Source organism: Peromyscus eremicus, chromosome 6 (assembly GCF_949786415.1).
Source record: "Peromyscus eremicus chromosome 6, PerEre_H2_v1, whole genome shotgun sequence".
Lineage (NCBI taxonomy): Eukaryota > Metazoa > Chordata > Mammalia > Rodentia > Cricetidae > Peromyscus > Peromyscus eremicus.
Window position 1 is genome coordinate 66,188,354 of NC_081421.1, and position 17,978 is coordinate 66,206,331.

At 39.3% G+C, this 17,978-nt stretch overlaps 1 protein-coding gene across 1 annotated transcript in view; it reads left to right on the forward strand.

Annotated features, from left to right (window-relative positions):
* LOC131913759 (uncharacterized) overlaps positions 1-17,978 on the forward strand; it is a 138,724-nt gene that overhangs the window by 106,599 nt on the left and 14,147 nt on the right. The window lies entirely within an intron of this gene.

A 17,978-nucleotide genomic window follows, 5' to 3' on the forward strand; every position in this document is an offset into this window, starting at 1 on the left:
ATATGGTGCTTCATCAGGACAGTCATCAGGCTTGAGCTCAGGTCACTCCACTTCCCATGGCACACAAGGATCAGGATCAAGCCAGGCATCTAATCAAAGGAGAAGCAGTTCTAGCTCATGTGAGTCTTTTGGCTCCCAGCAACATGGATCTGGCTCAGGAGGGTCTTCTGGATGGAGTCAAAGTGGATCTGGGCCAGGTCAGTCTTCTGGTAGTAGAGAACATGGTTCTTTCTCTGGACAGTCATCTGGCAGAGGACAGCATGCCTCTCGTTATGGTCAGTCTTCCAACTCTGGCACACACTACTCAGGCTCAAGCCATACTTCTACCCAGGGCAGACATGGCTCTAGGTCAGGACAGTCTTGTGGTTCAGGTGAATATGGTTCTACATCAGGACAGTCTTCTGGCTCCACAGGGCAAGGGTATGGACAAGGTCACTCCTCTGGTTCTGGACAATATGGTGCTTTATCAGGACAGTCATCAGGCTTGAGCTCAGGCCACTCCACTCCCCATGGCACACAAGCATCAGGATCAAGCCAGGCATCTAATCAAAGGAGAAGCAGTTCTAGCTCATGTGAGTCTTTTGGCTCCCAGCAACATGGATCTGGCTCAGGAGGGTCTTCTAGATGGAGTCAACATGGATCTGGGCAAGGTCAGTGTTCTGGTAATAGAGAACATGGTTCTTTCTCTGGACAGTCATCTGGCAGAGGACAGCATGCCTCTCGTTATGGTCAGTCTTCCAGCTCTGGCACACACTACTCAGGCTCAAGCCATACTTCTACCCAGAGCAGACATGGCTCTAGGTCAGGACAGTCTTATGGTTCAGGTGAATATGGTTCTACATCAGGACAGTCTTCTGGCTCCACAGGACAAGGGTATGGACAAGGTCACTCCTCTGGTTCTGGACAATATGGTGCTTCATCAGGACAGTCATCAGGCTTGAGCTCAGGTCACTCCACTCCCCATGGCACACAAGGATCAGGATCAAGCCTGGCATCTAAGCACAGGAGAAGCAGTCCTAGCTCAAGTGAGACTTTTGGCTCTCAGCAACATGGATCTGGCTCAGGAGGGTCTTCTGGATGTTGTGTACATGGTTCTGGACAAGGTCACCCCTCTGGTTCTGGACAATATGGTGCTTCATCAGGACAATCATCAGGCTTGAGCTCAGGTCACTGCTCTCCCCATGGCACACAAGGATCAGGATCAAGCCAGGCATCTAAGCACAGGAGAAGCAGTTCAAACTCAAGTGAGACTTTTGGCTCCCAGCAACATGGTTCTGGCTCAGGAGGGTCTTCTGGATGTAGTCAGGGTGGATCTTGGCAAGGTCAGTGTTCTGGTAGTAGAGAACATGGTTCTTTCTCTGGACAGTCATCAGTCTGTTGTCAGCATGGATCTGGCACTGGTCAGTTATCTAGCAGAGGCCAACATTGTTCATCATCCAAACAATTACCATTTTCTGGGCCGTCTCAGTGTAGCTCAGGTCATTCCTCTAACTGTGATCACCATGGTGCTACTTCTTGGCAGTCTTCCTCCTATGACCAGCAACAGCCTGGATTATATCAGCCATCCTCCTCTAGTCATCATGGGTCTAACTCTGGAGGGTCTTCCAACTTTGGCCAATGTGGTTCTAGCTCAATAGAGTGTTCTGGATTTGGTAACCAGGTATCTAGCTCAGGTCATTCTACTTACAGCCAACAGGGATCCAATATAAGCCAATCCTCTGGCTATGGACAATATAGTCCAATATCAGAACAGTCATACTGTGGTAGTCAGTGTGGATCTAATTCAAACCAGTCTTCCTGTTGTGGTCAACAAGGGTCTGGTTCAAGTCAGTCTTCTTACTATGGCCAACATGAATGTCCCTCAAGTCATTATTCTAGCCACAGACAACATAGAGCTGGGTGCAGTCAGAGTTTTAGCTCTGAGCAATATGGGTCTGGTTCATATCCTTCTTCTATCTCTAGACAAAATTGTCCCAGATCTGGTCTATGTCCTAGTTCACCAAAATATGGGTCTGATTCATGTCATTCATTTAGTTCTGGATCATGTGGTTCTGGATATGGTCAATATTCTAGTTATGATCAGCCTCAATTAAATGGGAGATGTGGAAACAATTTGCAATCTGGCTGTAGCCCCTCAATTTGTAATGTAAATCAATCAATAAGTGTATATAGGCAAGTAGAAACCTCCTCAGGCTGTGACCTTGGAGAATTTACACCTTCACATGAGCATAGTAGATCCAACACTCCTGGTCAATTTTCACTTTGCAATGTGGATAATAGACAAGGTGACTCTGACTATCGGAGAATCAGGGAAGGTAACTCTGGAATGAGAAATAGAGGCTTGGATTCTCACAGTTTCAGTAGTAGCACTCCACTCTATGAGTATGTACAAGAGCAGAGACGCTAATTCTCAAAGTGAGTAAGGAACTGAGGTAAAATTAACTTAAATGTTAATTTAAGAAATGAAAAATTGTTGTAGAACTCATCATGCAATTTCTTTCTCAATATCGACATGTCTGCTCTCATTCTTTTCTTTTAAAATGAAAATTAGCCTATATTCCTTGTTATTGAGTTCCTCTCAAATAATGTATGATATTTGGCATACTTATGATCTATCACAATAGAAAAATACTTGGTTTTAGGGAAATTAAGTGTTGAAGATTAACTTATAGAGTTTGGGTTTAGTTGGATTAAGTTTAGAAGAATAATTTAAAGAGTTTGGGGTTTCGTTAAGGTATCTATCTAAAAGATTATTATTTAGCTTGGGATGATGCTAAAGCTAAGCTTGTAGTTTTAAAGGGCATATATTATTAATCTATTATCATTCCAGTTGTCAAAGCTTAATCTTACATCAACATACAGTCCAAATTTTAATGTATACTATGTTAGATGGCAAGAGATTGAGGGGGAAAAGGTATAAAGTATTGGTTTCTATTTTTACCAAAATCACCAAGATACTTCTTTGGTACATTTTAAATCAGTAAGTAAACAAGTGGCATTAAAATTTTCTTCAGATGCTTCTCCCTAGCCACTGGAACAGAGGTACATGACCAAAGGATCCATATGTGGGCCTTAACTTTATTTCATCAAGAAAGATCTTTGTTTTCATTTGTAAGAAACTGTTTCAGATTAGAAAACGTTAAGCATATTATACATGGAAATATAAGTAGCTTACTTACTATGCAGAGATATCATCAATAACCCAATGGAAAGGAAGCTTGCCATTGTTACATAGTTCTTTTGACTGTAATGGATTTGTTTCTAATCTTTCAATTCAAATAACTGGATTGTATTAATATTGACAATAAATTAGTGGTGATTAAATACTAAGATTTGTCTTTCCTCTGCTTCATATCACTTCTTTCACACAAGTGGTCAAAGAAATCAATGCAAGCAGCTATTTCCCAAAGTCCCATAATCTACAGTCAAAACAGATAGAAAATTTTAAAGTCTCCCAGCACTCTTTCTCTCCATCCTCTCCCTACCTGATCCCTCCTGTTCCCATGCCCACCCTCATCCAGATCCCTCCCCCAATTCACCTGTGATATCTATTCTATTTCCCCTTCACAGTGAGATTCATGTGCCCCCTCTCACCTTTGCCCTCCTTTCAACTTAGCTTCTCTTGGGCTATGGATTGTAGCATGGTTATCCTTTACTTTATAGCTAATGTCCACTTATAAGTGAGTACATACCATACTTGTCTTTCTATATTTGGGTTATCTCACTCAGGAAGATCTTTGCTAGTTCCATCCATTTGCCTGAAAATCTCATGATGCCATTGTTTTTAACAGCTGAGTAATACTCCATTGTGTAAATGTACCACATTTTCTTTATCCATTCTTTGGTTGATGGACATATAGGTTGTTTCCAATCTCTATCTATTATGAATAATGCTGCTATGAACATAGTCGGGGGTATCTCTGAGATGAGCTAGAAACCTAGTACAATGGAAACTCCTAGAAATCTATAGCTAAGACTCCTAGCAATGGTGGATATGAAGCCTGAACCAGCCATCTCCTGTAACCAGGCAAGACTTCCACTGGAGGGACTGGAACCCTAACCCAGTCACATACATAACCTTTGACCTACAATTGGCCCTTTCTACAAAATATTCTAAGGTAAAGGTGGTGCAGAAATTATGGGAGCAGCCAACCAATGACTGGCCCAGCTTGAGACCCATATCATGAGAGGGAGCCCACTCCTGAAACTGCCTAGAGGGCCAGGACCCAAGAGGCTGAACATCCCAGAGACCTAAGATATAGCCAAACATGACTGGCAAAAAATAAAAAAGTCAACACAATGATTCCTAATGACATTCTGCTATACACTACACTCATAGATTATTGTCTAGCCTAATCGTTATCAAAGAGGCTTCACCCAGTTTCTGACGGAAACAGATGCAGAAACCCACAGACAAACATTAGATGTAGCTCAGGGAATTCTGTGGAAGAGGGGGAGGAAGGATTAGGGGAGTCAGGGGGGTCAAGGACATCACAAGAAAACTGACAGAATCAACTCACCTGGGTGCACAGGGGCTCACAGAGACTGAACCGCCTACCAAAAAGTCTGCATGGAACTGACTTGGGCCCTCTGCACATATTTTACAGTTGTGTAACTAGATCTTGTGGGACTCCTAACAGTGGGAGTAGGGACTATCTCAGACTCTGTTACCTGCTTTTGGGACGCTTCCTTCCTACTGGGTTGCCTTATCCAGCCTTAATAGGAAAGGAAAGGAAAGGAGAGGAGAGGAGAGGAGAGGAGAGGAGAGGAGAGGAGAGGAGAGGAGAGGAGAGGAGAGGAGAGGAGAGGAGAGGAGAGAGAGGAGAGGAGAGGAGAGGAGAGGAGAGGAGAGGGGAGGGAAGAGGAGGAGAGGAGAAATACTAAAGAAAGAAATGTTAATGGGGCTCTCCAGGACCAGCCCATGCTCCACATCCTGTGCCCTGGCCTAGTGATGATGACTCCACCTGACCCTGTTCTGGCTACACCCTCCCCAGTTTCCACACCCAGGCCAACTTTTATGCTGAGTGTCCCAGCCTAGTCTGAAGAGCTTTATACCATTCCCTATCTGCAGGCATGGACCCAGTGGCAAAACTTCTGTGCCAGGCGTGGGTGTTGGGTTCACCAGATTCTATCCTACTCATGCTATATCAAATCTCCAGACTTAGCCTAGGTCACACATCCTGTATGCTAATCCAGTCTAGTGAGTCTCCTGGACTCTACACAGCCTGTATCATATCTAACCTCCATGCCTATCCTGGGATATATATTTGTGTGCTGGCAAAACCTGACGAGTTCCTAGAACCTCAGTTGTTCATCCTATCCCCAATCCTAAGGTCGAGCCTCAGTCAGACAGTTAAGTCACTAGAACATCCATGCCATCCCAAATCTTCATCTCTGTTCCACAGCCTGTATAACAGCCTAAGGTGGTGAGTGAATTATCCAGCCTACCAATGAAACCCTCATATTCCCAGATAAATCTTGAGTAGTATGGATTGCACATCAGACAAATGAGATCCAACCATTTGTCCCACTCACACATTTTCTTGTTTAATACAGAACTGGACTCAGTCTAGTAAAAAATCAACTCTGAGTGTCTGAAGGATCAACCTACCAGTTCCTCATACCTGCTCTGAAATCAACCAATCTTGGACAGAAACAAAATAAACCTAAGCTCCCATCAAACACACCACCAACAGCATGCCAAGTCTCATCCCAAAAACACTAGTATGAAAGGCCAAGACAGTCTGTCAACAAATCGCAGGGCTGTTTCCTTGAAAAGATAAACAAGATCATCAGATCACTGGCCTAACTAACCAAAGGAAAGAAAGAGCACAAGTTAACAGAATCAGAAATGATCAGGCAAACATGACAACAGACACCAGTTCAGAACATTATAGAGGAAAATGCTTTTTAAAAGTATTTCTTTTAGTTTTTGAGATTATAATCTAATTACATCATTTCCCCCTTCCTTTTTCTTCCCCCTCCAACCCTCTTATATATCCCTCCTTGCACTCTTTCAAGTTCATGGCCTTTTTTTCATTAATTGTTGTTACATACATATATATTCCTAAATACGTAAATAAAACTTGCTTAGTCTGTACAATGTTGCTTGTATGTCTTCAGGGCTGACCATTTGGTATTGCTAAACCAGTTGGTGTGCTCTTCCCTGGGGAACACTATCTCTCCCACTCTCAGCATTCCTTAATTTCCTGTAGCTCTTTGTGTAGGGTTGAGGCCTTGTGGTCTCCACCCCATCCATATTTGCATGTCTATTATTGCCCCTTTCAGGTCAGGTATGGGTAGTCCTGCTGGTGAGACTTTCTGAGTGTAACTTCTGACATTCCTAGGAGACACACTCTCACATCAAATTCCCTGATCCCCTGGCTCTTACAATCTTTCTGTCCACTCTTCAGTGATATTTCCTAAGCCTTGGGTCCAGGAGTTGCTTTGTAGATGGATCAATTGGGACTTGATTGGTTATGGTTTCCATAACGGTTTCCATCTGCGGCACAGAAAGCTTCCTTGATGAGGGGTAAGGACCCTTACATGTGGGTATGAGGATAAATATAGTGTGGTTAGAGATGTTTTAGGAAAGTTGTAGCTATAGGTTCTCCTCCAAATTCTCTACTATGGGCTTCCTTTTCACTTGATTGTTTAATTAGACATGCAGAAGCTTGTTTTATGAGGTCCCACGTGTCAATTATTGATCCAAATTCCTGTGCAATGGAGTCCTTTTCCAAAAGTGCTTTCCTACACCTATATCATGTAGGGTGCTGCCTAGTTTTCTTCCAGCATTTTCCCTGTCTCATGTTTAGGTCTTTGATTCATTCTACTCAGCAGCATTCTATCACGTCTCTACAATAAGACCACATCTTGTGACATAAAACAAATCCTTCCAAGTTCAAAAAGTTTGAAATAGTTTTGTTTATCCTATCTGACCATAATACAATAAAACTTAAAATTGACAGCAAACAAGTTTCTTGTAGATACAAAAATCCATAGAGATTAAACAATTCATTGCTAAATGATGAATGGGTCAAAGAAGAAATCAAGAAAGAAATAAAAAATTTTCTGGAACTAAATGAAATTTACAACACAGCAAAACCTCTAGGACATATTTAAATCAACTCCATAGGGTAAACTTACAGCTGTAAATGTCTACATTAAAAAAATCAGAAAGAGCATAAATTAAAAACTTAATGATGCAACTCAAACTTTGGAAAAAATAAGAACTAACCAAATCCAAAACCAGTTGAGGGCAAGAAATAATAAAAATCAGAGCAGAAATTAATGTAATAGAAATGAAATAAATAATGCAAATACTCAACAAATCTAAGAGCTGGTTCTTTGAGAAAATAAAGATTGGCAGATCCTTGTCCCAACTAACCAAAAGAAAAAAAGAGAGGACCATCACAAAACCAAGAAGCCAACAACCTAAACAGACACACAACAAATGAGGACATTGAAATAGTAATGAAAAGCCTTGTAGCTAAAAAATTCAGGGCCAGATGCATTCATAGCAGAGTCTACCAGACTCTCAAAAAAGATCCACAGCCAAACCTTAAACTATTTTTAAAAATTGAGAGGAGCACTCCCAAACACCTTTTATGAGTATTTTCCTTACAAGAATAGTGTGCACCCCATGTGCTCCTGATGCCCTTGGAGACAAAAGAGGGTACTAGATCCTCTGGAACTAGAATTAAGGACACTTACATTGTGGGTGCAGCAAACAGAATCCAGGTCCTCTGCAAGAGCAGTGAGTGCTCTTACTCAATAAGCCATCTCTTCAGACCTTATTCTATCCTTAAAATGAAGGAATTAGTGTCAATTACAACCTCGAGGATGAACCTAGAGATCATCATGCTAATTGAAATAAAGCAGATACACGAATAAAGTTAATTAATACACAATCTCACTTAGTTGAATCTTTAAAAGTTGAACTCAGAGAAACAAGAGCAGAGGAGTGGTCTCCAGGAGTCAGGGAGAAATAGGGAGACATTAGTCAAATGGTTAGAACTCTGTTATAAGTTCTGGAGACATTATTACAATAGACTGGTTTTCATCTATTATCATTACATTTTTAAAAATGAAAAATGGGACTAGAGAGATGGCTCAATAGTTAAGAGCACTAGCTGTTCTAGAGGACCTGTGCTTGATATCCAGCACCCACATGGTGGTTCATAACCATGTGTAACTCAAGTTCCTGGGGTTCAAAATATATAAAAAGTAAATATTTTATGTGAAAGTAAAAAGTTTACCCATTCTTTCCATAAACAGATAAAGCTTTTAAGCCAGAAGGTCATAAGGGAAGAGTATCACATATGTTAGCCTAATAGTAATCACCACAAAAGACTCTAGTGGGACTACAACCTATACAAACAGCCACCTCAACCTTACCCCAAAATCCTGCAAGGACATCTACATAGCGGTTATACCATCCTTGTTAGTAAATGTAGCTAAATATGATTGTTTCGAAGTATCTTATGCAGGAAAAATGTCAAGTGCCATTTGTGCCCTTGAGTCTCCACTGACCATGAAGCCAGTGCCAGGGTCAGGGTCTGTGGAAGAAACCAACAGCTCACCCCCTAGCTAACCTGCCCTAGCAGAACATCCTCATTGCATCACAGTTCCCGGCTCCTGGGAAATTAGGACATTAAATTTTGGCAAACCTGCAGCAGATGTTGAAACATCAGGAGAAACTTTTGCACCAAGAAAAATGGCTGACAAAGACAAAGAGATAGCAGATACTGTTGAGAACTGGACTTGGCAGTGCATGAAGGGGTTCGAGGACAAAATGTACTATATATCCTGTTAGTTTCCATTGTAAACTAAGGCAAAAAGCAATTACAAGGCTTGATGTGAGCATAGCTGAGGCTCAGGATTCTCACCAGATACTCGGCACTTCATCACTAGTGCCTAGTTTAGACATCATATTATCTAAAACAAATCCAGAAAAAGAGAGACTTGCACATTCTACTCACAGAGGCAGTGAAGAGACTTCCTGGGCTGACTCACAGTAAAAGAGGACTCAGCTGCCAACCGCGAAGCCAGGGCACTGTCCTCACCTGAAATTAAGGAACACCTCTACATGCACTGTATTTCAAGGAGAAGATATTTCCAGCAGCTCTGACAGCCTGTTTATTAATAAGCTACAAAATACCACAAATGTAGACCATGGTGAACACCCCTGAGAAGCAAAAGAATGCTGAGAACTTAAAGGTCTTTGCAGGAGGCCTCTTAAGTAGTCATATTACACAGAAGTACTAGAAATGTGAACAAAAACCCCAGCACCCCCTTCACATTAAGTTAAAACCAGTATGTTACCCATACAACAGAATAACCCATTTGTCACTGTTTCCTCTGAAGAGCAGCTGGGGCAGTGCAGGGATAAGCAGCATTACAACCATGCCAGCTTCACCATCTCTCCACATAGGTTTTCTCTGTAGAAAAGTCTTTGGCAGTTCTGAAACAAGAGAAATAGAATTATGAGACATGAAAACAGAGCTCCCAGCACAAAAATCAGCTGAAAGATTCAACATTTAAATGCAGAGTTAAAATCCAGAAAGGGTGTTCGGGGAAATATGGAGAAACTGGAGATGAAGATGAAGACGCCCAATCTTCTGATGGAAGGTCTGAAGGCGGACTGTAGGAACCCTCCTAAATCTCTGACCAGTGAAACAGCATTATCTTACATCAAAGCTTCTACATGTATGAACACCAGACATTAGTGAGGAGAAAGTTTATAAAGTTACAGAAAGGGAGCTACAGCTTGTCTTTCAGAAGACGATCTCTGTGTGCTTTAAAAATTCAAACTTGAGTACTGCATTTAATCATACAGCATTAATACTGCAGTATGTTGTCCATCAGTCTATTTTAGTGTGTTGCATAAAACACTTTCTCTTCTCTGAGATAACTTTGTTCTCTCTTTCCTTATGCTTGCCTCTGCTGAACAGCACTGATTATATTCTGTCCAGTCACTGAGCTGTCTCAGACACCAAAAATGAATTAGGAAGACTTACTTCCTTCTCTTTCAAATAACAAAGGGGCATTCTAAAGAATTGTGTGAATGTTTTCATGAATTACTGAGATGTTAAGTTATGAAAAAAAACTCAGAAGACACTCAAAAATGCTTAGTGAATACGTGTTTCCTGCTTCTGTCTTCCCTTTGGAATACTGTCGTCTCACTGGGCACAAGGAACACTCTGAGGAAATGCTGATGAGTGGAGGGTCTCTCCGGCGGAACCTCCACACAGACTGCACTGGCTGAACTGCACTGGCTTCGCTTGACTTGAGTCTACTGTAGTTTCAGATTACAGCTCTTATGGACTCTCACATGTAGTTAGGAACCCAATGTTTTTTAACAGTTGCAATTGACTAGCATGTGTGTTTACCTTCATGTCATCTAAACTAGCATGTAGTTGTCTCCAGAGAAGTTAATACTTATACTACCAAAAAAAAACAAAAACAAAAACCCACAACTCTTTTTCTAAAACACATAATTTTTAAGTATTAAAAAGAGAAATAAAATATCAATTTGAGCAACTCCAAAAATATATCTTAGAAGCTCCTCATTTATATTTAAAAATTTTGAATTAAGCTAATACAATGTCAGTTTGAAGTTGCTTTTGAACACAAATTTACAAATCTAACAATTTTCCATATCCCCTCAAAAAAGCCTTATACCTGAAATATTTGTCATAAAGAGTAAAAATAGAAAGTCCTGAGTAGAAACAAAAACAATTTTGTCTTGCCTCAGCTATTAAACACAAACTGTATGGTAATAGTGGTTAATTTATAATACTGCATACATTGAAATCATGTCACATATACATGTTTCACTACATATGGGCGAACTTCAAAATCAAAATAGTCAGTGAAAATTTTATCAAACATGTATATGATAAATATAAGATCAGGAAACAATAAATACCAAATTCATGATACTGGGTACTCTCGAGGGAATGGAGAAAATGAGACTAACAATATACAAGGCCCAAACATCTGTGAATCAAGATGCCATTTGTTACATGATTTCCTGTACTTGCGTGTAAACCACAAAATATTTCAAAATAAAAACATTTCTCCAAAGACCACTGTTAGAATGCCCATCAAGAGCAGCTCCAGGGAGAAAGTGCTCTGACCAGCTAGTCCATTGACATATTTGGTCTAGCATGTCCCAGTTTTTTACATAAATTTCTCACCACATTAATCCACGATGATAGTCATCAGCTGAGTCACATAGCAAATATTCTGTCTACCCTACAATTAACCTGGGCCTTCTGCCCATCAATTTCCCAAAAGGAAAAAGCACCTGTTTCTATTTTAAGTTAAATAATCTAGCATTCTGTTTTTCATGCTTCAGTTCCTAGCAAGGTAAGTTACAATGAAAGAGATTTTCTGATTCTCACCAAGTCCAGGGTACTAATGTTAGTGTGTTTCTGGGTCTACAAGGAAAAAGCAGGCCCAGACCCTAGCTTTTTCTACACAACACTCCAACCTTATTCCTTAACTTTCAAATTTCAAGAGGTAAGTAATATGAAATCTTTCTAAGAAAAAAATAAAGAATTTCAAATAAATATCTAGCTGTATAGCTAAGCCAAGTTTGTTATGGTATTTCTCTTCTTGTTATGATTCTGTAATCTCAGAACCTAACTGTTGCTGCTAAAAGAGAAAAACCGAGGGCTAAGTAACTCGGCAGGATGTCAACACCTTAGCCAGGGGCTGGACCTCACTTCTGAAGATAAGGGGAGAGGTTCTAATTCTCCAGGTTTATTTCCCTGGTATATTCAGCTGCAATCTGGAAGGCTAAGTCATACTAAGCAAAAAGTTGATGGTCCACTTTGCTAACTATGAAGTAAAAAAAACAAAACAAAAAAAAAAACTGGAACCAATTATCAAAGGTTATTAGATGAGCTTTAGAGCAAAGGAATTTCAGTACTAATATTTCATTACCACACTATGGTAACCTGAAAACTTCAATAATTTTTCCTGAAAGGGAAGGAACAACACAAAAGTGACCTTACTGTTCAATATGTAATGCTTACAAGCTAGGAGCATTACTTCATTCACTGTGCTTGGTATAAATTACTCAACATACTATTCATCATTTAATTTTACTTTCATAACAACCCAATGCTTTATGGTATTATAATCATTTTATTAAAGAGGAAATAGACTCTAAAAAGTTAAGTGACTTGTTTTCACTACAAAGATTTTACATACAAGTCTATCTGCTCCTTACACAGATCTCCTACCATCACACTGTCTTACACTCCAGTAATTAAACTACAAATATTGAAGGCCAGAGCAGCCTCTTCTTTCTGGACACTGCTAGAAACACTAATTAGTATCCATCCTCTTCCTACCCTCATTGCAAACACACTTAATGTCCTTGAGGGAACATTGAGAAACAACTTTACTCATTGGTAGTACACTTAATAATTTCCAAGGGTGGATCCCTGCATTAGACAACTCATCTCACATTTTATTTAGCTTATCACATTAATTGTACTCATTAGCTTTAATTCCAGGTGCCATTTTGTGACCTAATCCTTAATGCATGCCCTATTTGAAGTTCAACATTTACTAATGATTAATAATCATATGTAGCTTTGTATTCGTTTTTTGAAAGATCCTATATCCAACTCTCCTAACAGCCATATTTTCTGCCCCACTTCCCTATCTGCTCCTGTGTTCTCAGACTACCCCAGTCTGAGCACTAAATTCCATCCAAGAGGATCTTTGAGTAGCAAAGACTCCCTGGCTAGTCCTTCAGAACATCCCAGAGGTTGACTCTCTTAAATCACAAGGTACTCATAGACCCACAGAGCCATGATGGGTCAACTATGCAATATTTTTTTAATTCACAGCCAAAGAAAGAAAATCCATGCCCAAAGACATTATGGAAAGTGAGCTCAGGGATCAAAGAATATATTGTTTGGGGCTGAAGCATGCAGGGGGAAGAATATCCAAAAGTATGGCTAGAAAAGCAAGTTAGAAGCACATGTTACAGGGTTTTAAATAGACTCATTTCAGGTAGACAGAGAAGAAAAGTTCATGAAAAACATGGAATAGATTAATCAAAGGAAAATGAAAAACAAGCATTTCAAAGAGAATTATAAGAAGTTAGCAAGACAACAAAATGCATTTTATAAAGTAACAATAATACCATAACGTATTGTTGAATAGTACGTAGATAACTGAATAAGTAGCCTATAAATAGATTCATATATGCACACATAGATATACACTAAAATTGATATGTAGACTATCTGATAGAAAGTTGCTATGTAAAGTACTTGAAAAAGTATAATCAGAGGTTAAGGGATGGTTCAGCAGATAAGAGTGCTTGCTGCATAAACATCAGGACCTGAGTTATAATCCTTAGCACACATGTAAAAAGTTGGACATGGGCATGCACCTCAGCATCATGGGAAGCAGAGACAAGAGGATGGCTGGAGCTTGCTGGCTGCCAGCATAGCTCCAGTTCAGTGAAGTTTCCATGTCAGAGAAAAAGACTAAAAGTGGTAGATGGGACAACTGGCCTTCTCCCCAGCCCCCATGTGTGCATCTGAATATATGATAAACACACAACACACACACAATTTTTAAAAAATATACTCATATAGTGTTAATAACTATCTTTACCACTGCTTTTAATTATTACAAGTTAGTACGGGAAGAAAATATTCTTTGGGAAATTTAGTGGTTAAATAAGTATGACTATAGACAAGGAAGAAAGAAAAAAATGTACAGAAAAATAATGTGATTGAAACATGGGAGATAGTGAGTAAAGAATTACTGGATAAATCATGCTCATAAACCTAAGGGAAGCAGATTATAGAATTAAGGGACTGTCAATACCAGGGGAGGTAATTTTGCCAACTCAAAGAACTAGAAAAAAATTACGGAAACAAAATCAAAGTCAGGCATGGTGATACATGCCTATAATTTCAGAGTTCGGGAAGCTGAGGCAGGAAGATTGCCATGGGTTTGAGAAAAGCATGGACACATAGTTGTGGGAGCCCAACTGGGAGACCAGCTCCCACATTTTCCCCAGGGTACTCTTGAGGAGTAAAAAATGTTGAACTGAATAATTTGTTTAAAACCTTAGAAGGTGACAAGGACTTAAATAGTCCAAGAGAATTATCACCTGAAGCTGAGAAAGAATTGATAAAGGTTCGATTTGAACAAGAGAGACCTCTTAATTAGAGGACGTGATAGTTCATCAACTAGCATAAACATCCAATTTAAACTAACTTATACCAGTAACACATGCCTTTTCATTTAATCAGATATTAACTTGCCAAAAAGGAACATCCCCAAAAAACCTTGGGGAAAGGTTTTTGTTTTTGTCTTTTAGGAGAATGAAGGTTAAGGAATCTGATAACACTGGACAAATGAGACAACTGAAGAAAAGGGACAAATCATCTATCCCAGGAAACAGAGTGAAATGGCATATGGGTATGTTATCTAAAAAATTTTATGTCTTCCTAAATGTTTGTTTCTGCTTTTCTCTAAAGATTTAACACTATTGGTCTTCTAATAGTCCCAGTTCAATTAAAATTTAAAGCTGACTTTGGAGTTGGAGAATGGCTCTCTCCTTCTTTAAACTCAAGCATGTTGTTAAAAGGAAAATGCAAACTCCCTGTATCATGCCAGAAGAAAAGAGCCATCTTCTGCTATGGGACAGGAGAAAAGCCAAATTAATTAAGGGACTATTCTATTACTAATCTCAACTCTTTGATTTTATTCTGATTCTCTAAACTTTTCTTAAAGTATGAATTTTATATCAAAATTTACAAGATTAATATATATAGATATATATAGATATATACATTTTAAACTTTGTTAAGATATGAATGGTCATATAGAGTACTGACTAATTCTAGAAAGAAAAAAAGGCTTCAATTACCTGCATATATATGTCTTTGTGTACGAGTCTCTTATCAGTTTTCTGCAGGAATTCACGGCCAGGCCTAACATCTACTGAAGTCTCCAGGAAGAAGATGAGGCCCCACAACAACAACAATTCCACATGGACAATAATAACATCACTAAGCTGACAAACATCATCTACAGATCAGCTTTGAACTACAAAGTGCTCAGAGCAATTTTGAGAGGGCTAGCTGAGATGATCCAGTCTCAAAGACTACTTGAATAAGGATTTGAGATAAACCCTGAACTTTGGAATTATATACAGACTGGATAACGAAGGATATAGTTACCTTTCCTAGAATTTGACAATTAACCTAAAATTTTTCTTTTCAGGATAAAGATACCTTCACCCATACCCAACAGGAAGCAATTTTAAGAATACGATGCCCACATTCCCAAATAGGTAGTGTGGGGTGGGTGTTTTTTTTTTGTTTTGTTTTGTTTTGTTGGTCTTTTAATGGGTTTTGGGTCTGGGATAATTTTCATTGATTAGGGGGGTTGGTTACAAGTTGTTGTCAAGGGTTAGGAAAAGGGCTAAGCAAAGGAGATTAGATTTAAGGTTCTTATTTTTAAAAAAAAGAAAAAGAAAAAAGAAAGAAAAGAAAAGAAAAATGTAAATACTTTACATTGGATTGGATTGTTTTATATTGTATACAAATTATATATATATTGAAATTGATATTGTTAGAAAATGCTATATGTATATTTGTAATTGTACTTATACCGTTCATTTAACAATGTAATGCAATTTTCTGATCCTTGAATGTTGTTATTACCAACTATTAGGATATAAAGAAATAAAAGTTAGTAGTTAGACATTAAAATAGAACTTGTAGTCATATTAGGTATGTTTTCAAGATTGAGCAGATATATTTTAGGTAGACAGGTCATCTTCAAACCCTTCAGAGATCTACAGAATATGGCATTTAAAATGTTTTAATAACTTAGAAAATTTTTCTTTTTTGTTATGACTATGAGACATATCAGCTCCTGGCAGTACCAATCTACTTCAGAGAAAAGATGGGCATTGAAAAAACTGCAATTGGAGTTAACTTTCATTGTGGCAAAAGTTAGCCACTGGACAACAAAGTATCCTTGAATCAACTGCTGACAAACAGGACAGACAGGACACGAAACAAAGGACTACCGATTCTTGCCGAAACAAGTGTGGTTATGGCTTTATCAAAAGGCATCTTCTGAGGCCAGGACAATATGGCAGCATCCCTGAAGTGGCCTTCACAATCCAGGAAAGGTACAGTGCCCTTTTCTTCGAAGGCAGCTGAACAGGCAGTGGGCTTATGATGTACAATGGAACAGCAGCTGAAACAGTTATTCTTGAAGAGTAATTAAGCTCACGCCTCTCAATAGTAGAATGGCATTTAATAGAGGGATGTGGAGAAGAACAGGATGCTGAGATGAAGCCACATACACACATAGCCAAGAAGAATGGACAGCTGAATTCAAGAAACATCAACAATTTCCAGAATTTAAAATCCTGAATCATGACATAACACTAGTGGAATTCAGGTGTTTCTGGTACGTGGACTCCTCTCACCCAATGTGAGGTTGAACTGTTGACCTTGTGTACATCCTACTTCACAAATGAGTCTGTCAGATACGCTAAGCCTATAGGCTGAAGATGATGCCCCAACACTGCGGAGAAACCTCAGATGACCATCCAGGCAGCTGGCTGTTTCTGTCAACTCACAATTTTTTGGAAGTTGTTTGCATGTACTTCCTGTTTTTATTTTTGTTAGCTAATATTATTTCCTTCTTGGGTCTCTGAGGGAGTTGAAGATTAGTTAGTTATAGTTGAAGATTAATTAGGATAGAAAGTGAATTAGATACATTTTGGACTTACCAAAATAGGATAGATAATGGCATTATTTTCTCTGAATTTGTCAAATACAAATGGACTAGACATTGTTTAGGTATTTATTACTTGTATATATTGTATATAGTTATTGTACTTTTGTATATAGTTTTTCTTATGTTAGTTATAAGCTTTTTCCGTTTTTCTTTTTATTAAAATAGAAAAGGGGAAATATGGTGATATTTTATTTTGTACTAAAATGTTATTTGTATGTTAATAAATAAAGTTGCCCAGGGGTCAGAGCTATTAGCAAGCCATAGGAAAGCCGGGCAGTGGTGGCATACACTTGTAATCCCAGCACTTGATATGCAGAGCTAGGTAGATCTCTGTGTGTTCAGGGATACAGCCAGCATTGGAGACACATGCCTTTAATCTCAATACCAATCACAGAAAACCTGGAGGCCTATACAGACAGGCCGTGATGAGGCAGTCATGTGGTTGGGTTTACAACCAATGAGAAGGCAGAACAAAAAGTCTATATAAAGACTTTAACACAGGAAGTAGGTCTCTTTCAGAGAGGTAGGACCACCGCAGGAGTAAGGGTAAGGTTTTAGCTCTTAGCTCTGACCTCTTGGCTTTCTTCTTTGCATTGGTTCTGTGTTTCTTATTTAATAAGACGATTCGTTACATCTACAGACACATAATTGTGGGAGCCCAGCTGGGAGACCAGCTCCCACATTTTACCCCAGGGTACTCTTGAGGAGAGGGATAAGAGATATTAGATAGAAGGATAGAGAAGAGAGAAACAGATAGAAACACAGTATAGCCTCAGGAGGGCCTGGATTATTATCTACTGGCCTCTCCTGTCTCTTCTAAAGGGCTATTAATAGGAATGCCAAAGGATGGAGCAAAAGACCTCCCCCTAGCTCAGCCAAGTGTAAACCCTTTCAATCACCTAGTAACCATGCACATGGTCAAGCAATCCTTTAATGCAGCTCTGCTGGGTAAAGCACGCTCAGATCTCACTAAGAAACCTTTGTGGGCCTCCACAACTCACCCTTCTTGATATAATAAAGGGCCCCCCAGGTCCCTCAGATAGACTGTGCCTGTCTTAGGTCATCCTTCTTGATTAATTTACATACATACATTCAGGAAGTTATCAAGAAAAAGCTGCCCATCTTTGACTACCAGCCTCTGGCAAGAGAGGTTACAGAGCCTAACTCCGCTC